This window comes from Triturus cristatus, chromosome 10, assembly GCF_964204655.1.
Source record: "Triturus cristatus chromosome 10, aTriCri1.1, whole genome shotgun sequence".
Lineage (NCBI taxonomy): Eukaryota > Metazoa > Chordata > Amphibia > Caudata > Salamandridae > Triturus > Triturus cristatus.
Window position 1 is genome coordinate 247,927,895 of NC_140593.1, and position 21,679 is coordinate 247,949,573.

The 21,679-nt window shown below is 41.8% G+C and overlaps 1 protein-coding gene across 8 annotated transcripts in view; it reads left to right on the top strand.

Annotated features, from left to right (window-relative positions):
* Positions 1-21,679, top strand: part of HDAC9 (histone deacetylase 9) — a 779,881-nt gene that overhangs the window by 391,385 nt on the left and 366,817 nt on the right. The window lies entirely within an intron of this gene.

The window sequence follows — 21,679 nt, forward strand, 5'->3', positions numbered from 1 at the left end:
ACAGTGCAACCAATTTCTGTCAAGCAGACGCAGTTTAACATTGACCTGAGCAGCAGCAGAAACCTTTATTTTGCAAGGTTTGTAAGTTGGGAAGAATGTAAAATAAAAAAATGTTAAGTTTTGAGTCAGAATATTTTTAAAATTAGTAGGCTGCGATCTGTACCACAAACATTTACAGAATTATTGTGAAAAATCATTTATAAAAACACTATCATGTTTGTTTGTACATCTAAAACAAAACTATCCTTTAACTTATCGTTCATAAAAAGCAATCAACAATCTTGAGTGGGGTACTCAATATATTACAACAAGCAATCAATGATTCAAGGAGCAAATATTGAGCATAAATAAAAAATTAGGGGCATAAAGACGTGGTATATAGAGATGAAGGACATAGACCAATTGTTTAACCAATAAAGCCTTCATTGCTGTAGATCTCAATGGCGTTTTGATCCTCTTGTGGATACAGGGTGATCATCACCCATCATCAGTGGGTAACCGGAGCACACATCTGAGCCTAAGTCACTATAAAGTACAGAATCAGAATTAAGAATTGTTTAAAAACAGAAAAGAATTGGAGAGGACATAAACATGATCAAATAGGCAAACAATACATTAAGCTTTGAAAGGAGTAATGAATACCTAAAATAAATATTTAAAAGAGAGATGAATGTCAATAAGAAGTGCAATGTGAAAACTGTGATAAAGTGCAGTAGTGAGTGCATGTGTAGGAGACACAGATGCAAAGTGACTTCCGAATGCTGCAGTAGAAAGAACCAGAAACATTAGGGCAGATTTACAAGAAACTGATGCATCTGGATAGATGCGTCAGTTTCCCTGTGCCAGCCTGCGATACCCTTGTGCCACGATGGATGCGCCGTATTTACAATACAACGCACCATGGCGCAAGGATTGACAGATGCATCAGAAATTCTGCTGCATCTGTTGCCACAAAAGTCACACATTGCTGGAGTCATGTCGCAAGCATGACGCATCTTCAGCAATGTATGATGAGGCCTATTCACACTACAGTGCGTCACACCTTACGCCTCCTTCGAGCAGGTGTAAGGTTTTGACGCAGTGGCGTCCTAGAAGTGACACAGTGAAATCTTGTAGATTTCACTGCATCACTTTTACATGGCTTTCCTGCGTGGGAACGCCCACCCTCCATACATTATACCTGACGCAGGTATAATGTGACCCAGAGCTTTACAACATGATGCATCTCCCTAGATGCGTCACGTTGTAAATTGGCTGCATTTTTTACGCCACCGCTGCATCACAAAAGTGATGCAACAGCAGTGCAAAAGTATCGCAAGGGGCTTCTAAATCTGCCATAAAGATTACAGATCAAGTTTCTTAAGAATAGACTAAAAAGCATAAACAAAACAAGAAAAAGTCAATAGTAATATCCAGATCAAAGCAATGGAAAGGAACTAAACTTATTATAAGATTAACAAAGGATTTGGCTGATGTAAGGAGTGGTGAGATTGAGGTGCAAAAATAAGCAAGATGCTCTAACGAGAAAATAATTCTGTTTTAGAAAAAGAAGTGCACCATCAACAAGAGAAGGGCAAACATCTTGGAGGAGAAAACATGCATGTTACAATATAAAACAAGGTACATTCCTGCAACAGAACTCTGAAGCCGACAGAACCTGCACAGTGGGTTATTGCAGAGTAAGGCTAACTAAAGGTGCAATAAGTACATTTGGATACTGCCGGCCATAGAAATATACAAGGGTGTGATAACTGCCAGTGTGCCAACTAGAACAAGTAGTGGTCATAGTATAGACTGTAAATGATGGGAGTCTGCAGGCACCCAGAATACAAATACAAAGAAGCCAATTGTCCAAGTGGACAACCAAAGACCAGTGGCAAACAGTGGGGGTGGGGTTCCATTAAGTGGGTAAAAATGCAGGAACCTTCAACCTCAATTAACAGAAGAGCAAGGCGGGCCCACAGAGATGTGTCTAGGATGCCCTAACAGGGTGGCATAGCTGAGCACCTGGAGTGGTTCATGCAGCGGCATGGAGTAAGACAATAAGGTTGGCTATGCCTAGAAATTATGAATCCAAGAACAAAAAAAAGGATTGTTTGGTAGCCATTTGCACAAAGTGGGCCAGTAAAGTATAGTAGAGGGAGAGCCGACAACTAGATGGGTAAGTATATTTCAGAAAAAACAAGGTGTAGTAGCAATAACTACAACACGGTGTACAAGTCCCCAAGTGGAAGTCACAGTATAACATTGTTAATAATGGTAGGTAAAGTCAGAGGAAACAAAAAACAGTGGCCAAGCAAGCATCCTTCCCAAGTACCAGAGAGGGTCACAGACCAGCACCCGTCCATTCTACAATGGGATTCAAGCTTAAAGGATGGACGGCACCACAAATGGATGTGTATGTGAGCAACGAAGCAATGTTGTAGCCTATAGCTAAAGAGGTTGATGCGTTGAAAAATGTACCTCCAGAGAAACATAAACAAAAGGATTTAATCGTGGATCAAATAAAAATATTACAACGGCATCAGGAAGTAGAAATGAGTGGAGTGTAAAAAATATAGAGATAAAAATGAGGGCTCAAGACGGATAATAAAGGATCGAGAGATCTGTAGAAGAGAATATATTGAAAAAAGAGAGAAAAAGGACATCACTAGAAGAGAGAATAATAAAGAAAAAAGAAGGAAATAGATGGTGGTTTACAGGTTATGTTAAAAAGGTGCTGAAAGGGGGTCTGTCCACACAATGAGGCTCACATTTTAATTAAATATTATATCTATTTACATGAGAATCATGGTATTTTTTGCATCCATTGTGTTATGACCACTAGATACACAATTACATTTAACAATCTATCTACATTCGCATTTGTTCTAGAACAACTGTAGGTTTCCACTGCTTATGTTCAGTGACTGTGTACCTAGTCTCGTTTAGATCTTGACTCATGGATATAACATTATTTTCCAAAGTGTCTCAAGGTGCATGTACATTGAAGGCAGTGATCTAAAATGACAATTATCCACTAAAATAAATTACAAATAACTTTTATCGACCTTTTATACTCCCTAACAGCTGTATTATTATGTTAGTAATGTATTGCTCCCCAGGTTTTGAATCCACCAACACACTAGCTGCATTACATGTGTAGCTTCTCGCATGGCCACAGTTTCCTGCTTAGAAAGTGTCATCTCTGTGGGTCTGGGTGCACCTAAGTTCTTCCCTCAATTTTATCTAATAACTGGTCCTAATTCAACTGCTGATGAACTTGGAAATCTCTCCCCCTGAAGATATTAGGTTACACAACACAACCCTACTCAACACCCAAAACTGTCTGACTTCCAATCATCTTAAACTAAACTAAAGGCTCTCAACTGCACACCACACATCATAGTCTCTTCAAGATCTCTTGGAATTATACTAGATAAGACCTTGAACATGCAGGAGCACATCAGCTCAGACACCAAAGGAGCGAATTTCCAAATGAGCATCCTAAGAAAATAAAACCCTTTCTACTCCCTGAAGACTTCACGTCCTCTGTTCAAGCGTTAGTCATTTCCAGGTGGGAGCATGGTAGTGCAACCTTTTGCTGTCTACCTGGCTTCAAGCTGCCACCACTTAGGGCCTCTCTGAACTCAGCTGCAAGGCTCATCACAGGATCCAAAATAAATAACCACATCACACCGGATTTGAAATTCCTAAACTGGCTTCCATATAAGGCCAGGATACATCTAAAAATGGTCTGCATGACCCCCAAAGCCTTTCACCTTAAACACCCTCTGTACCTCACCTGAAAAACTGGAACTTTCAGGCACACAACACATCATAGACTCTACAAGATCTCTTTGAATTATACTAAATAAGAGCTTGAAAATGCAGGAGAATATCAGCTCAGCCACCAAAGGAGTGAATTTCCAAATGGGCATCCTAAGAAAATAAAACCCTTTCTCCTCCCTGATGTCTTCATGTCCGCTGTTCAAACATTAGTCATTTCCAGGTTGGAGTATGGTAGTGCAATCCTTTGTGGTCTACCTGGCAACAAGTCAGCACCACTTAGAGCCTCAATGAACTCGGCTGCAATGCTTATCACAGTTTCCAAAAGAAATAACCACATCACACCGGATTTGAAATTCCTAAACTGCCTTCCATATGAGGCTAGGATACATCTAAAAATTGTCTGCATGACCCCCAAAGCCTTTCACTTTAAACACCCCTCTGTACCTCTCCCAAAAACTGGAACTTTCAGGCAGTTGCAGATCTTCTAGGAGTTCTAGCACCTTGCTGCTGACACCACAAAAATTGTAAAGGAAGGAAACTTATAACCATGCCTTCTCTGGTATTGCCACGAGAATCTGGAACTCCCTGCCTCCTGAAACCAGACTGAATCTCTTAATGGCATCTTTCAAAAAAGAAGAGAAAGGGCCACTGATGATTACTTTCTGAACTAGGAATCCCCCCAAGTCCTCCCTTTGGTCCATTTGGTAAGGCTTTCTCTTAACACATGTTTTTCCTCTTTGGCGGACTTTTTCTCCCAGCTTGGTGCTGTTACATTCTGTTTCACTCCTCAACATATTGTTTTATTCAACACCCTTGCTGCTTATTGCTTATACATGCTCTTGAATATAGGCTTTGCGGCTTGTCGAGATATCAGTCCTCCTGTGAACACCTGTATTTCTCATGAACATGTTGCTGTTTTGCCCTACTTGTCTCCCTCTGTCTTGTCCCTGACTATCTGTAAAACACTCTGATACCCTCTTGGGTCATGTTCACGCTATATAAAACTCTATAAATAAATAAAAATAAATAAATATAGTCTTGACTAGCCACTTGTTTGGACTGCTCGTACTGGAGCAATACAAAGGCTGATTTGCATCTGCAGTGGCATAACACGTAAAAAGGGTAGACTGGAATGTGGACTGTAATGATTACCAAGGGCTGAGGCTATTTGCAAACCTTTCACTCATCCCCCTTGTGTTTTCCTTAGATTGGTATTGAATCTGGTGATCACCTCGATACGCTTCCTTGGGTTTTATTTACTAGGGTAATGCATCTATCCCAGTTTTTCTAAAGAGTGACAGCCATGTTGCAGCAGGTGGTTTTGGTGGATATGCATTGATTTTTTTAAATGAATCAGCAACATTCAATACTGTCAGTCATGTAGTGTTTTTAGAATTACGGTATAAGGTCTGCCGTGGAGTACAGCTCTGGTAGTTGAATAAATGTGCTCTCTGGCCAGGAGGCAACCTGTTTGGTATCTGTGTATTGAGGTAATCAATATTTCTGGAAACTAATGCAGTTATTAAAGAATCAACTGTTACTAATGAAATATGTTGGAACATTAGTATGTTGAACAACTGGAATAAGGCAAATGTTGTGGTGATAACAATTAAGGTTTCCTGGCTCAAGCTGTACCTAAATAGACATAATGAGTTCCTAATTATAATTCTGTGCAGTGGGAGTAGAGGGGAAGGAAGAAGCTGGAACAGCAATGAGTCCCTCATTAAGGCAGAGGTAACACAATAAAGAGTAAAACTACTGCTATCCCTACCGTACTAAGGCACTCAGAGTTTTCTTCTCATATCTTTAGTCTTAATTCATGGACCAATATGTCGGGAGGGTGTACAGAAACAGTACCTATACATTTGTTTTCATTTAGAATGTAATGTGCACCCAGATTCCACAAGAAAGTGTATACTGTTCTCTTTATGTGAGCAGTATTTAGTAACGGTTCCCACCACGCTATTTGTTCTGCCTTTGATTTCTCCACTTTTGGTACCCCTACTTTTGAGGGTGTTTCTTTATAAAAAACATCTATATCTTTGAGGGCAGAGTAGGTCTTGAGTAACAGATTGTATACGCTAAGGCTCTTCCAGCTGTACCCGATGCTGCATAGAAAACCCTTTTGATGGGCCATATTCTTCTGGGTTCACTAGCCTTCTCTTTCTTTCATAAGGCCCTTTTGAATGCTTCTGCTGTTTCTGCTTGGGAGTCTTCCCAAAACAGATCTGCCAAGGGTCACAGTCATTGCTTGTTTTGTGCAAAAGACAGCCCTATTCCCGGTGCTAAATGTCTCCTTTGAGTTGCTTTAATAAATTGAATTATTAGTTGGCATGGGTAAGTGCCCACCTCAAATAACAATTGCTAACCTTGTCAGGGTGAGAAGTTAAAATCACTAAATTACCCAAAGCTCAATCCCCCGTTACCTACAGCACAGAGCAGACTGACTTAACTTGGAGGCAATATGTCAAACATCTTGTAGTACTAAAACAGTAATAGAGTTGAAATGCAAAAACATAAAATTCCCACAATTAATTTGAAAATGGAAGTAACATTTAATAAACAAAATGTCACCAAAATGCCAAATATCCAAAATGGGTAGCCAGATATATGCATTTTTTGATATTTTAGGTAGAAATAGTGGCAAGAAGCACAAAGTGCCAGTGGGGTATTAGTTGACATGGCTAAGTACCTACCTCAAGTAACAATTGCAATCCTTTTCAGGATGAACCTTTAAAGTCACTAAATTAGCCTTATCTCAACCCCCTGGTACATATGGTGCAGAGCAGACAGGGTTAACTAAGAGGCAATGTGTAAAATATGTATGCAGTACTAAAATAATAATACAGTTAAACTGGAAAACAACAAAAGTCCCAAAACAAATTTGAAAATGAGGTAAAATTTTATAAACAGGATGACACCAAAATGATGAAAATCCAATATGGGGACCCAGCGATGTTAGTGGTTGAAACTGCTAATGATTTTCAATGGTTGCAAAAACCCTGGACCAAGGCGTAATTTGATGCTGATCATGCTGACCTGGATACACCAACCAGGTTCGTCCTGGTCAAAGATTTTACCTTTCTGACTTTAGTCTGTTAGTTCCTATTCCACCACAGGAGTACACTTCTAAAGACCCTCAGCAGTTCAGCGGCGGCACTTAGAAACTCACAGGGTGGCAGGCAGAGGTCAGCAGGAGGGTCCAATATCCAGATCTGGACAAACATCCAATATCCAGGACTGGATATAGCACCAAGACCATCTTGGTTAAGGCCACAGAGGAGATATGGGATGCATTGGATAAAGAAGGCACCGCGGCCCTTGTTCTCCTTGATCTGTCAGCGACCTTTGATATGGTTGGCCCTAAGGTTTTGGTTGACCATTGAAGGGACATAAGGCTCAAAGGGAAGGCACTTGCCCTGTTGAGCCCTTTTGTTGCTGGTAGAGGGCAAACCGTGGCTCTTGATAATTTTGTCTCCAAACCTTTCTCTTCCATGCGGGGTCCCACAAGGTTCCTCACTTAGTCCAACGTTGTTCAACGTATATGTTACAGCTTTGGCAATTTTGATTAAATCCTTTGGTTTCACCCTTACCTCCTGTGCCAATGACACACAGATTGCGGTGTCAGTATATAACAATGAATGACTGCATGCTAGCTATCAGCGAATGGATGAGCAAAAACTGCCTAAAGTTATATTCTGGAAAAACAGAGGTGATCCTTTTTGGAAACTCTACTTCTGTGTCAACCCCATCCTTTTGGCCAGATGAATTGGGATAACATTGGTCAGCTGGGCAGTTGCAAGTAAAGGCTTCTGGTAGCTTTTTGTGTCTCTGTAGTTTTAGCAGCCTTATGACTCTTGGAGTTCACTTCTTTATCCTAAATACAAGACCGAGAGCAGGTCCAGTATTGTAGACTCTTCTCATATCTAAGACAGCAAGTTCAGTCATTTATCTTGCTCAGGTCCTGGAGTGTTCTAAAGTATGTGCCTGGAGAAGCAACATTAATGACTGGCATGGGCTAGTGGAAGGGAATGACCCCTGGGGAAGACGCAACCAATGGGGTAAAGGTCTCAGGGCTAACCCTACCCACTTTGGGTATTTTCAAGATGGCTGAAGTCTTCGGTTATACTAAACTTGGGCCCTGAGGACTCAGGTATGTGTTGGGAGTGTACTATGATAATCTTAGGTGCTCATTAATGGGAAAGTCACGCTGCGCAGCAAGTCACCTTGCTGCGCTACACTGCGTAACAGGGAAAGGGCAGGACTGCACCATATTTAAGGCACTATGGCTCATTCTGTCCTTTCCCTTGCACTGGCACCCTTTTGGCAGCCTAGCGCCACCGTAGTCACTTTTGCACCAGGGAGTGAGGGTGCCTTTGTTGCATGCAGGATTGTTTTTGTGCAGGAAGGTGCATTTTCCTGCACAAAAAAGTCTTGGGAGGCATATTCCATTTTTTCTATGTGTTCTGCAGAATGCAGCACACATAGAAAGAGGAAGAAACAAGGAGAAATAGACATATTTCTCCTTGATACGCCTCCCCTGGGAAGGTGTAAGATTTTGGCACATCCTTAAGTTTGCAAGTTCTTGTAAATCTGGCTATGTGTCGAAATCCGTGAGAGTTGCGTGGGAACACTCACACAACGCCCATGGAACGCCTTCCTGGGGCATAGTAATACAAAACAGCACTTTGCGCTGTGTTGCATTACTCTAGATTTTTTAAGCACTCAGAACCATGCAAAGTGGCTTTGCTTGGCTTTCAAAATATGACTTAGAGGTTTGCCTCACCCATGTACCACATTGTGTGGTGCAAACTTGACGCAACCCTCTCATAAATAAACCCCTTAGTATTCTCCCACATATAACACTAAAACCCCGTTTTAGGTGGTCACTACACCGCGATAAAACACAGAGACAGAAGGCTAGTAGGACAAAGGATGACTTTCAGCAACGAGACAGTGGAAACATACACATTGTTTTGGCATTCTTTATGCCTCCTTCGAAGAGTACACCAGTATCATTTGTAAAACCCCAGCAGGAACACTGTAATATCAACAAGGGGCCCACTGTGATGGCTGCCAGTCTGGCTGGAAGAACAAGAGAAGGGCACATGGAAGGCCTCTTTAAAGTTGAAGCCCTTGGGCCCAACCCACAGGCCATACTCTCAGGGGAACACCAACACTTCACGACACCAAAGACCTTTTGCCCCTTTCTTTTCTGGGAGTCAGTTCACACCTTATTCATGCATATTGAAATGATAATTACTGTCTGGCGGAACCTCGAAAGGGAGGTCAAGCAGGGCAAAGGCAACTTTCTAAAAGTTACTTTTCCATAATAGCTAGAAAACAAGTATGTCTTCACCATTACATTGATTTTAAATAATTATTGAAAAGTAGTTATTTAATTATTTTTCTAGGTAAGATCATTCCTGACATACAGTATTAGTATTTAATATTGCATCCCAGTGATTTCCTATGGAACAGCCGAACCCACTACAGTGAAGATAGCTTTGACGTGCTAGTCACTGTAAGGACATGTTTAACATTAACCTTTAGATGTCCTACTTGTTAATACAATGGACTCTGCATTAATGGACAGAAAGGATTACTTAGGGGTGACTTATAAATATTTAAAGGAGGGTTTTGGGCCTGCCAAATGATGTTATTTTGACAGGTCGAATTCACAGATTAAAGCTGCACAGGCAGGCTACTGGTGGTAGACCTGCAATAATGTTTGCATTGTCACTGCAGTGGTGGGCACAATGAGTGCTGCAGCCCACTGATAACATTTAATTTAGCAGCCGTGGGTACATTTTGGGAACCACATACCAGGGACTTAAAGATTATAGATATTCAAATGTGAATATGTTTTCCTTGCTCTCCCCTCAAGCAGCAAAATGTGTGGGAATGAAATGCTTTGTGATGATAGGTTTTTCTTGATGAACTCGGAGGAAGTCTTGCATCAAAATGTAACTGTTCATGGTCTGCCTGCCTGTATTTCTGTGGATCCACTCATTTTACAAGACCGCCTTTTCTTTCTTTGTATCTAAATGTGTACTGTTGCAGCCTATGACATTAGGTCAAAAGTGGAATATTTATTATTCATTTTGGGGATGGTGTTATAATGGTGTTAAGCAATGCTGCATTATATTCTGTATTGTTATTTCATAGTATATGTAGAATTTTTCACACCTCATGCTGACTGTGAATTTCACTGTGTATTGTCCTATTAAATGGGCTCGTTCTGGGGTTGAGCCAGACTTAGGGAGTTTGTTTTGTTGGGCTAGGCTTTTCAATAAGTCAGTTATTTTATTCTTAGCTAGCAGACCCATGTCAGTATGTCTCATGCTTAGGACTTAGAATAATTTGACAGACTTCATGTGCATTTGGCTAAGCATTATGCTAATTCACTATATTGATTGATTATTCAAGTCAATTCCATATAACTTTATTTTATTTTCATTTTTAAAAAAGCATAAAAGTAGAAACATAAACCTGCATTCCACACAGCAACAATGATTTAAACTAATCATATTTTATCTTCTGTAAATTATTTTACCTTTTATAAACCGTAATGGTTCTTCCCTTTTACCTTGTCTTGAGAAGGCTTATTTAAATGATTATGCTACTTAGTATTTTGACAATTTAAATTCTGTTTGGGGCACATTACCTCATCTATTCTTGAGGATAAACCTACCCGATACTGTGAAAATGCTTTATCTACCAACTTATCAGACTATCAAACATATCATCAACAGTTTTGGTGGAGAATACTGGCAGATAAAATAAAGATAAGATATTAGATAAGATCTAGAGATAAAAATATTCCCCTTCTTTGAATCTTTGTCTTCACTCTTAATTCCTGTGGTATGGACAACATGGATTACTAGCAGTGTTCCGATGTTCCCAAGGTGCTCCAGAGCAAATGAGTGTGAGCATCAATAGGGCAAATGCATTGCATTGGATTTTGTTTTTGACTGAGTGTATTGTGGTACATATAGTTCAAGGGGGATTATTGTGGTCACATGAATTATAGTGTGTTGAGCTTTTTAGTTATGCAATTTTGATTTGCAGGTTTTTAGGAATCTTAGTTATTGTGATTTTGTTGATCATGTCATATTTTTGAGGTTAGATTGCTGCAGCTAGCTTTAGGCGTTGTCTTCAAATGCATTGAAATTTCAGAGTTTAAATGTGTAAAACAATATTGAATTCATGTTGAATTTGTGTGTAAAGTAGAGGTGTATTGTGAGGTGCCACATTCACACCAAGCTAGGAAATATCTAAATTTTAAAGGTTCAGTTGAATGCATTCTAATCTCAATTGTTGATTGTTTATTGGCTAGTTCTTACAGTAGCCGCACTGTGAGAGGTTGAATACTGTTGTTTGTATTACGTGGTTTGTGTATGGTCAAATCGAGTGAAAATGGGTTATGAATTAAAAATGTCTAAGGTTCCTATTTGTAAGGAGAAAAGATTTCTCCCGAAGATTCACCTGCTTCTGAAAAGATGTTAAATTCATATGTGTATGTAGTTAAAGAATGGAACAAACATGCAATTTCCTTTGGAAGGTACCTTTAGCATGAGAAAGCTTGAAAATGTGAGGAGTGTGATGTATGAAACAAAACTGGAACCTGGACCTGTACAGTTCGAAGCACTGAATCAGTGGGATCATGTAGTTATTGAGAAAGAATAAAAAAGAATGACGAGCCAGGTTAGAAATTATGTGAGACATTGCTTGGTTTGAAATGGGGAAAGCAGAAGAGAGCATGGGCAGATGATACAAAATTGGGAGCGAGTTTGTTCCCTGCAGTTGTCAATGAAAAAGTTGACAATAAGAATGATGAAATTAAAAACGAGAAGGAGAAAAAAAAGAAAAGTATGCCGAATAATTCAGATGAGGAGGACAATTTGTCTTGATGATCAATTAGACTCGAGATCTTCTGCATACAATATTTCATAGACAACCAGAAAACCTATTGAGGATATGGGTGCAGGACAACCGAGAATAAGTATGCGTGTCTCTAGAGTGCCAACTGCTCCTGAGAGTGAGGCATTACTAGTGTGATTATTGCTACTAAATGTCATTCCATCTATTATTGATACAGTTACCCCTACTGTTGCTATTGTTACTAATGTGTAATTGAGTGACAGGCAAGAAGGAAACATTTTGTTTTTCAATTGAAACCTGTGTTCAGAGAAATTTTACAGGTTATAGTTAGTGTAGAAAGATTGACTATATATAATGAAAAAGAACTGAAATATCTGTGTAGGGAAGCAACCAAATGTGCATGTGAAGACGATGGTAGGCTCGAGGATTTAGCGGATGCATGTAATCTACTCACGACATAATCAGGTTAGACAGAGCTCGAAAGCTAGGTGGTGGCCTAGACTGTATTCATAGGAACACACTCTTAATTTCTCACATGGAGTCCTCCTCGCTTTCCTCTTGTGAATACCTCTGTCTCAGCATCTCAAGTAATAACCGGCAGGTCTGTAAACTCCACACCTTTTATCATCCCCCGGGAGACAATCTCCCCTTCATCGAGCAACTAATGGAAATCATCTCTGGTAATGTCGACTCAGCCGTGTCCCAAATCTTCCTGGGTGATTTCAACCTTCACTGGTCAAACCCCAATGACCAAGCGGTAACCTGCCTCAAATCATTCTTAAATGATCAAGATCTGACAGAGCACTGTGACCAAACTACTCATAATAAGGGAGAAACTCTAGACCTCATTATCTCGAAAAGGTATACCATCACTTTGGATATCATTGCCCCTTGTGATTGGTCCTACCACCACTGCATTCTCTTTTATATTAACAGAGAGGTGTCGATGAGGAAGGGTCAACCAACGAAATCAAAGGTCTGGAAAAGGGACCTCAGATCAATAAACTCAGATGAACTAGCAGCCCGCTGTAAATCTGCCCTCTTCTCCCAAGCTGCCTTGGTCGAAGTTCAGTTACTCACCGGCGCCTACAACTTGACCATCTCCAACATCATGGATGACATTGCACCACTCCAACAAAAAAATGCCTCAACAAAAATATCCAAACCGTGGATCAACGAAAATCTAAACACGGAATGCCGCAACCTCAGGGCAGCTGAACGTACCTGGAAATCCAATCCCTCCTCGGACCAACTAAAACTCCTTAGAGAGACTAGGAGCTTCTACAGCAAACAAATCAAGAGCGCTAAAGCTGACTGTTTCAGACACCAACTCGATCAAGCTGCTAACCGCCCCAAGAAACTTTTCGAACTGGTCAAACAGCAATCAGTGGTAGGTCCAAAACACTCTGACTCTGGAGGCAGCCCAGACTCATGCGACAATCTTGCTGCTTTCTTCACAGAGGAATCAAGACTCATCACCATTGAGCTCGCCTCTAAGAAGGCTCTCCTGCCACCCTCTGGGTCTGCACCACCCTTTGACCCCTTAGAAAAGTACAAATCTATCAGCCTGAACACTAAGAACAATGCATCATGGGGCACCTTTACTCCATTCAGTGAAAAAGACATCAACAAGATTCTTCAGAATATCAACATATCTAACCATGTCAGTGACCTGATGCCCCCGGCCATCTTCAAAGAAATCAAATATGTTCTCATCCCCACCTGGACAAGGATTGTAAACACTTCTGTATCACAAGGCACGATCCCTGACTGTCTAAAAGCAGCTCAGGTGTTACCTATTCTAAAAAAAGAAAAAACAATGCAGATAAAGCTGACCTCAATAATTTCCGCCCTATCTCCAACATACACACACTAGCCAAACTCCTAGAAAAATGCATACAATCCCAAGTTTGTGCTCACATAGAGAACTCCCAACTCCTAGACCAGCATGAATCTTGTTTTAGGAAGAGGCACAATACTGAATCGACTCTCATGCACGTTATGGATGACATTTTAAAAATGCTTGACCAAAATGATTCCTGCCTCTCAATCCTCCTTGACCTTTCCTCCACATTCGACACGGTTAATCATGACAACCTCCTATCCATTCTAAAGTACAGGATGGGCTTCTCGGGTCAGGTGTTACAATGGTTCTCGTCCTTCCTCCACCACAGATCACAAAAAGTCAAGGCAAACCACTCCCTCACCAAGCCCTTTCCAGTACTCATGGGTGTCCCTCAAGGGTCAGCCCTTATTCCAATCCTCTTCAACCTCTTTTTGGAACCATTAGCAAATTCACTCAATTCTACAAACATTCTCTTTTATATGTATGCAGACGATACGCAACTTTATTTGAAAATCTCATTCCCGGGAAAACATCATCTCACTCAACACTACCATATATCGTTTACTCAAAATTGGTTAACTGAGAACCATCTCTTGCTCAACACCTCCAAAACTGAATTCCTTCTCATCTCTCCTCCGAACCACATCCCCTAGCCAGACCTGTGGCTGAACAACTTCACTGCTTTCAACTGCACCCCTCTCATCATAGACTCAGGCAAATCTCTAGGAATTACCCTGGACAAGCACCTGAATATGAAAAATCACATCAGCAATGTGTGTAAGGGAGCTGATCTTTTGATGAGGACACTTAGAAATATCAAACCATTCCTTCCACAATGTGAATTCAAGCAGGTGGTCCAAGCGCTTGTCTTGCCGAGACTAGACTATGGCAGCGCTACGCTCTGTGGCTTTCCCAAATACCTCCTGGCCCCACTAAGGGCATCACTGAACACTGCAGCTAGACTGGTTACAGGCACCAAACAAAATTAGCACATTTCTCCAGACCTACAATCTCTTAAATGGTTGCCCTACAAAGCTCGAATTCAGTTAAAGATTGCCGTTCTGACACACAAAGCCCTGCATTTTAAAACTCCCAGGTACCTAGTGCAAAAGCTTGAACTATCCTGTGGTGGTAGAGCTTCAAGAAGTGCCAACACTTTCCTCTTGAAACAACTCATCCTCAGCAAAAAGAGAACTTGTCACTGAGCCTTCTCCGGCGCTGCCCCAAAGATATGGAACTCTCTTCCAAGTATGCAGAATCTCCTCAACAACTGCATTCAAACTGGAAACTAAAAGATTCCTAATGATTAAATTCTTACCTTAATTGGACTAGGCCCTCCTGCTAGAAGATATTGATCCTACAACCATTATACCATCATTTTGATGCTGCTCTTCTTAACTGCATAGTTAACCCGCGATATACCTGTTATTGTATTACTCTCCCATACTCCTATGTCCTCGAATTATGAGTTTCTTCCTGTTTTGTATTCTTACTTGGTGTCGATATTGCATTTATGTCCTTCCTTTCATCCTTTTGTAAAGCGCTCTGATATTCTTCGGGATCTTGTTCGCGCTATATAAAACTTTATAAATAAAAATAAATATTAACTTATATAAAACTAAAAACTTGCAAAGAAATTATAGAATGGATGTGAGTCAAATTCAAGTGAATTAAGTTGGTTTATTACAAATATGAGCACATATCAGAGAATTAATAAATTGTACAAATGTTCGGGCAGACTTTAGGAAATACACAGATAAGTGGAAAAAGATAGGGGCGGTATGGCATAAAAGACAAGCATTGAAAATGCAATAGGTCTCGCCTTTGATTAGGTTAAAGCCATTTGCTTTGCTAATGGTATTGTATAGCTAAGCAAATGGCTTTATCTTAATGAAAGGCAAGACCCATTCAATTTTTAATGCTTGTTCTACTAGAACTAAATATGTGCATTTCACAGTGTCCTACGGTACACATGGCTCCCCCAGCATTCGTACCTTCATACTGCAAGTCAAACAACACAAACAGGAAGGGAACAAAGGACACTTTTCAGACACTCACCCCCAGTCACAGATCTGGGTTGACGCCATTATTGTTCTTTAGCTCACTTCGTAACTCCTGTTCAGACCCAGCCATATGCAAATCAGTATTGACCCTGATCCTTGTGGGAACAGTCCAGCCTGACCTGCAAATCCAGGTCTTCCCTGGATCGGAAACAAGCATCCTGGGACCTGTTTCGGTGGCTGGGTCTAAACTGGGGTGGGGAAGTGAGCTAAATAACGATTATGTATTCAACCCAGATCTGTGACTGGGGGGTGAGTGTCTGAAAAGTTTCAGCGCTCCGTCCATCATCTCCTTGTGTTTGCTTTAAACCTCGGCAGCGCCATTTGCACCCTAGGTAAACAGGTACACACTCCCGGCCCAGACAGCATCTACGGCGTGCACATTCGGCAAACACTGCGTGCCTGCCTGGCACACACTGTACGCACTTTAGTTAAACACTGGACACTACTGGCTGACACTGAAAGCACTGCTGGCATTCACTGCGCGCATACCAGGCCACGTTGTATGCACTGTTGCTAAACACTGCGTACGCTCCCAGCTCACACTGAATTCACTGCAGGCAATCCCTTTGTGTACACTCCTGGTCCGCGCTGCTGGGAATCAATGTGTACACACGTCCGGTCGACACCCTATGCACCGTTGTTTAACATTGTGTAAGTTCCTGGCATACACTGCTGGTAAAAACAGTAAAGCCATTGCCGGCACTGTATCCCACTGGTAATCACTGCATGTGTGCTGCCACTAAACATTGTGTACACTCCTGGCTGGCACTGTGACAAACACTGCATACACGCCCTGTCCCTTCTAATTACCGCCTGTGACAAGGTAGGCCCAGAAATGACCCCAGGTGCAAACACAATCCCAAAAGAAAGGGATGAAAGACACCAGGAAAGGGAAACAAAGAGGAGGAAGAAGGCTGACTTGGGTCAATACAGAAGTTGGCTAGGGAGGGAGGGGGCGGAGAAATATTCACTGAACAACATTAATATTTGAATACCCTGAGCCGAGAGAAGCTACGTCAGATGCAAATCCTCCAGGTGTCGGGCTCATCTAAAGCAGACGCTGGCCCTCACTTGTCAAACACCCTCCTTAGGGCCCCTTGGACTGTACATCTGGTGGGATAAGGTCTTGGGGCTTTGTAGGACAACAGAGCAGAATCGGGTGGGCAGGGGTTCGAGGGCACTGCAGGAACAGTCTGGCAGCAGTGGGGCGGGCAAGGGTCTGATGCTCTGCACCATACTATGGGAGGATCCCCGGGACAGCGGGGGTGCGGGGCAAGGCTGATAGTGTTGGATCGGGCTTGGGGCAGTCCAGCATGAGGCATAAGCAGGGAGAGGCGGTGCCCGTGACAGGGGCCGCCACGGGTTGGGCAAGCAGCTGAGTCAGCCCGCCGCCCCTCCAGCCTCCGCCGGTGTAGCCCCGGGCAGCAACAGCCTACCTGAGTCCCGGGGACTCTCGCTGGTGCTTCCTCCTGATCCGGACTCACAACAAATGTAAAGAATTATAGCATTTGTTTCCATGAAACTGTAGCAGTTAGACAGCATCTGTACAACTGCGCAAAGTTGTAGCGAAGTGGAAACCGGGGAAGGGGGGGCTGGCAACAGGTGAGAGAAGCTCCGTCAAGCACAAACCATCAAACATCACCCACACATGGAAGTCGTGTCAGCGTCTTAAGAAGCAAAGTCCATTGGGCAGCGGTGACACAGACCAATGCGCCTCAAAGCACTCATTTGTGGTGCTGCTGCAGATTAAGAGAGTTTGAAGGAGAGAGCTGTGCAGAGGTGGAAGATTAAACAAGTGCTCGCCATTGGGGGAAGGCAACGCTGTTTATATTTGTATCGCACTTTCAGTGAAAGCGAAAGCACGATGCAGAAATAAACACGCAGCGCCCTGTCTCCTTTTGGGAGGCCCATCAGGACTGGATCTCAGAGGATGGTTTACTTAACACGCCTCTGAGATAAGAAATTGCTGCACGACAGCCGTGAAGCAGGAGACCCAGTCCTGAAGGGCCATCCCAAAAGGACAAAGGGAGGTAACACAGAAGCCTCATTTTCAAAGAGAAGCCATCCTTTACCATAAGTGGTGACACTACCCAATGAAAATTAGGGGCGGGGCTTCAAGCCCCCTTCTGAAATATACTCACCCACAATATTTCTCGTAGACGCGAACAGCGCATGCGCGCTGCAACGCAGGTCTGCGAGACCTAAAAAACTGAAGTAGAAAAAAAGCGTGTGCGAGTTAGTGAACCAGAAATGGGAAAGGTTGTGTCTGAATTCTCTTTGCAAGAATTGCAAGTCCCTTAGAGCAAGTCTGATATTGTTGCATTTATGACAAGCATTTCGAAGCCTAAGGGGAATCAGATACATAGTATATGGAGGCAGAGAGACTATTGACAAGTGCAAAGGTGCTTTGCATAGATTTGAATACAGTTTTTGAAATTATTGTCCTGAAGGATTTGTCAATTGAATGTAAGGCAGCTGCAGCATGGCCAGGGGAAGAGCCTCAAAGAGTTCCTCCTCATAACGGTCTAGCTACTGCTATTGCAGAAAAGTACATAAAGTAATAACACATTTGTGCCAGAGAAAGAGGTGAATTGGTAAAAAAATATGAGAGCTACACAGGAACCTAAGCAATCAGTGCATACCTTTTATGATTGGCATTTGCTGTTATGCACTTTTATTTAGCATAATGGTCATCCTTGTGTCCAAAATGGACACAAGAATAGTAGTAAGCCTGAAAGAAATCTTAATTACACCAGCGTAATTGGCATAATTTTGGAAAGTTTGAGTAACAAACAACACGCAAAATTATAGAGATTACACAATTACACCACATCGCATAATTTCGGGAGAAATGTTAGGCAGAATGTACCATTTGGGTAATTTCTGAACACTAGTAGCATTTCAGGTAGATTGCTTTTACCATAGTGAGCATCCAGGTAATTTTTTAGCACAAAACTACATATCCAAACGTGAGCAGCAGTGTTTTGAATGCAAGTGTCAGTTCCTTTAACGTGGGTGGTCAACAAACTTTTCATGTAGATTTTTTAAACCAGAGGACCTTTTAGGTAATTTTTGACAGCAAAACTACAAATCTGAACATGAGCGGCAGTGTTTTAAATGAGAGCAACCGGAAATTAAGTCGAAAATACATTTTTGAGTTGAATTTTTACCTGAAGGGACTGTTTGGGTAATTTTTTGAGTGCAAAATGCATTTTGGGACATTACACGTAATTTTATGGTACTTTCACAAAACTACACCACAGCAAATTGCACAAGTTGCACACTGCCCTAGTTAACAGTGCAAAATGCTGGACCAGTATTTCACGTAAATTCATGTGGGGGCATATTATCAAGGACGGCGTTAAAAATTATCGCCGCTTTAGCGGCAGAAAACTGCCGCTAAAGCGGCAGTAATGGGCTTGATAATATGCCCTTGAGAATTCCAATAGAAGTCCATGTTCTGGTGTGAACATGGGCTTCTATTGGAATTCTCCAGGGCATATTATCAAGCTCATTATCGCCGCTTTAGCGGCAGTTTTCTGCCGCTACACCAGCGTCCTTGATAATATGCCCCGTCATTCTGTAGGCATTTTTTATTATTTCTGCAAAGGAAATTATGCAGGTTGTACCTAGGCCTAGTTTTCATGCTCTCAGATTAGAGTTATTTTTGTTTCTATTGTAGCATCATTTAATTAATGAAGCGAGAATTTCTCCTGAAGGCTGTCAGACTTCTGGCAGGTACACATTCCTTTACCCTAGTTCAGGGTACAAAGGTTGGTGTTTTCACCCATTTTGGTGCAACAGCACCTGTACAAAGATGACAACTTGTATTTAATACACATTATGAGGGATACTATTATTTATACATTGCTTAACTAGTAAAACAAAACTATTGCAGGGGCCTAGGTTTTTCCGTTGGAACCCATGGACAGGGCTGCAATAAACTAGGTTTGCCCAATGCTAGGCCGCCTAGTCTCCATTTCACCTTGTGCCTCTTTCTTCGACCGCCCTATCCTTCCTGGATCTTTTCCGCACATATGTGGGTTCTTTCTCATCCCTGTTATCTCCCTTTGTCGCAGTTTTCCTTTGTTTGTCTACCTCCGTCTTCCTTGCATCTATCTTTTCTGCTTTTCTCTCTCTTGCTCTGGGTCAAAGCCAGATAAATCCAGTAATGGTTCCCAAGTCATGAGTGCCAGTGCCCACTACCTGCAAACACCGACACAAATTCAGCAGTATATTTTTTATGTTAATAAATATTTGTTCTTATTGCAACACAGACTCAGGTGTTTTTATTTAACCCCTTCAGTGCCCATGACGAGCTGGACTCGTCATGGGCTGCGGTGGCGCTGTGCCCATGACGAGTCCAGCTCGTCATGAACTCCGCCCGCTAATGCAAGGCGCGGCACTGGGCGGGGAAAGGGGCGGGCATGCAAGGGGTTAATTGAAGGGGAGAGGTCCACTCTACACAATTTGGTGAATGCACTTTCTTCAGGTGCTTTCTCCAGATTGCAGGTCATGTACCAGGTTGTCGAGACACCAAGCTGTGAAACTGCTGAGTCTCCACAACCTTCCTCATTCATAACGTGTTGGAAGAAGGAACTATTATTGGTGGAAGAAACCCAGGGGAATGAGCGTTAAGAATGAGAGAGAAAGACCATGCTCTCTTGTGCTGGTATTGTTACAGGCGTCTCTTTCGCTTGGAAAAGTGCATCAGTGCAATGGTATGCAGGTGTCCTCGCTAAAATAAATATCATGAATTACTAACGAACCAGTGATGTTCAACGAAGCAGCAATTAGCCAATTGGACTGTCCTTACGAGACTCCCATAGAACCAGATTGTTGATGAACTCTGAAAATACTAGGAACCTTTCCAGCATCTGCAGAAATGGGGAGACCAGCAGCAGCTGAAAACGCAACAAATGGAGCAAATGCCCAAACAAAAATACAAAAGGTAAGGTATAGGGAACTTAGAGGAAGAGACGAAGGTAACGAAAAGGAAGAAACCAAACAGACATGCAAGGAACATAAGCAGTGTTTAATTTGTGCCGGTGTTTGCCAGTGCTCAGTACCGGCACTTATTCAAAGGCAGTCAGCCACATGGTGGCCCTGTAACTCTATTCAATTAAATTCAAAATATCTTTATTCGAATATAAAACATCCATAAAAGCACAATAAAAAGAAGAAAAACAATCCATACATAGCAACATAATCAAGGCAAAAAGGTACAGTTCATTTATAACAATGACTAAAATGGACCACAATTTATGGGATATATCATATATTCAAAATCGATAGGGTGCGTTTAACAACATTACAATGATATACAGTTCTGACAACCTTCATTGGGCACACATAGTTCTGCCTGACCGTACAACTGACTTCAGGAATGATCCAACGCGGAAAATTAATTAATCTTCCTCCAGTTTAAATACTTCCGTGTGGGCTGCCCTAAAGTCGAAAATAGCACGTTTTTTAAAAAAAGGTATCAAAGAACCTTTTGTGAATTTAGAGTAAAAACTACAAAAGAATAAAAAAAAAGCAACATTGTTTGATTACTATGAGCGTTGCATGGGCAGGGCAGTGCATCAAGATCAGCAGTATAGCCCAGACGGAAACATAGTTAATATTTCATAGTGCCTGCCTGTAAGCAAGATAGCAGCCCTCTTTCCCAGTGACCTATAGGTTTTAAAAGGTATCTGGGAAGCAAGTGAGAACAATCCTCTATGGGCATATTCCTTACAACTGAGGTTTTCTGGATCTCTCTCTGGTACCTTTCGTCACTATACTTTTTATAAAGTGCCTCTTGTATCACCTTTTTATTAATTAACTCAGATTGAATAGGGTTTAAAAAGATGCACAGGTGGTTCACGCTCTTAAGGCTCTTTTTTACAGCAGCGAGCCATGGTATGTCCCCACCCCTGTCACATCTAAGGCAATCAATTATTATGTCTTTGGTGAGGGTTGCCGCACTGTTCTTCCAAATTGCAACCCAGAACAGTGCTGGACGCGCCCTAATATAATCTTCAATGTAGGGGAGTTTCAGTGAGTTAGTGTTGCCCCTTGCACTACTGCCCAACAAACAATCCGCTGCTTACAGAGTACATGAACAAGGTAT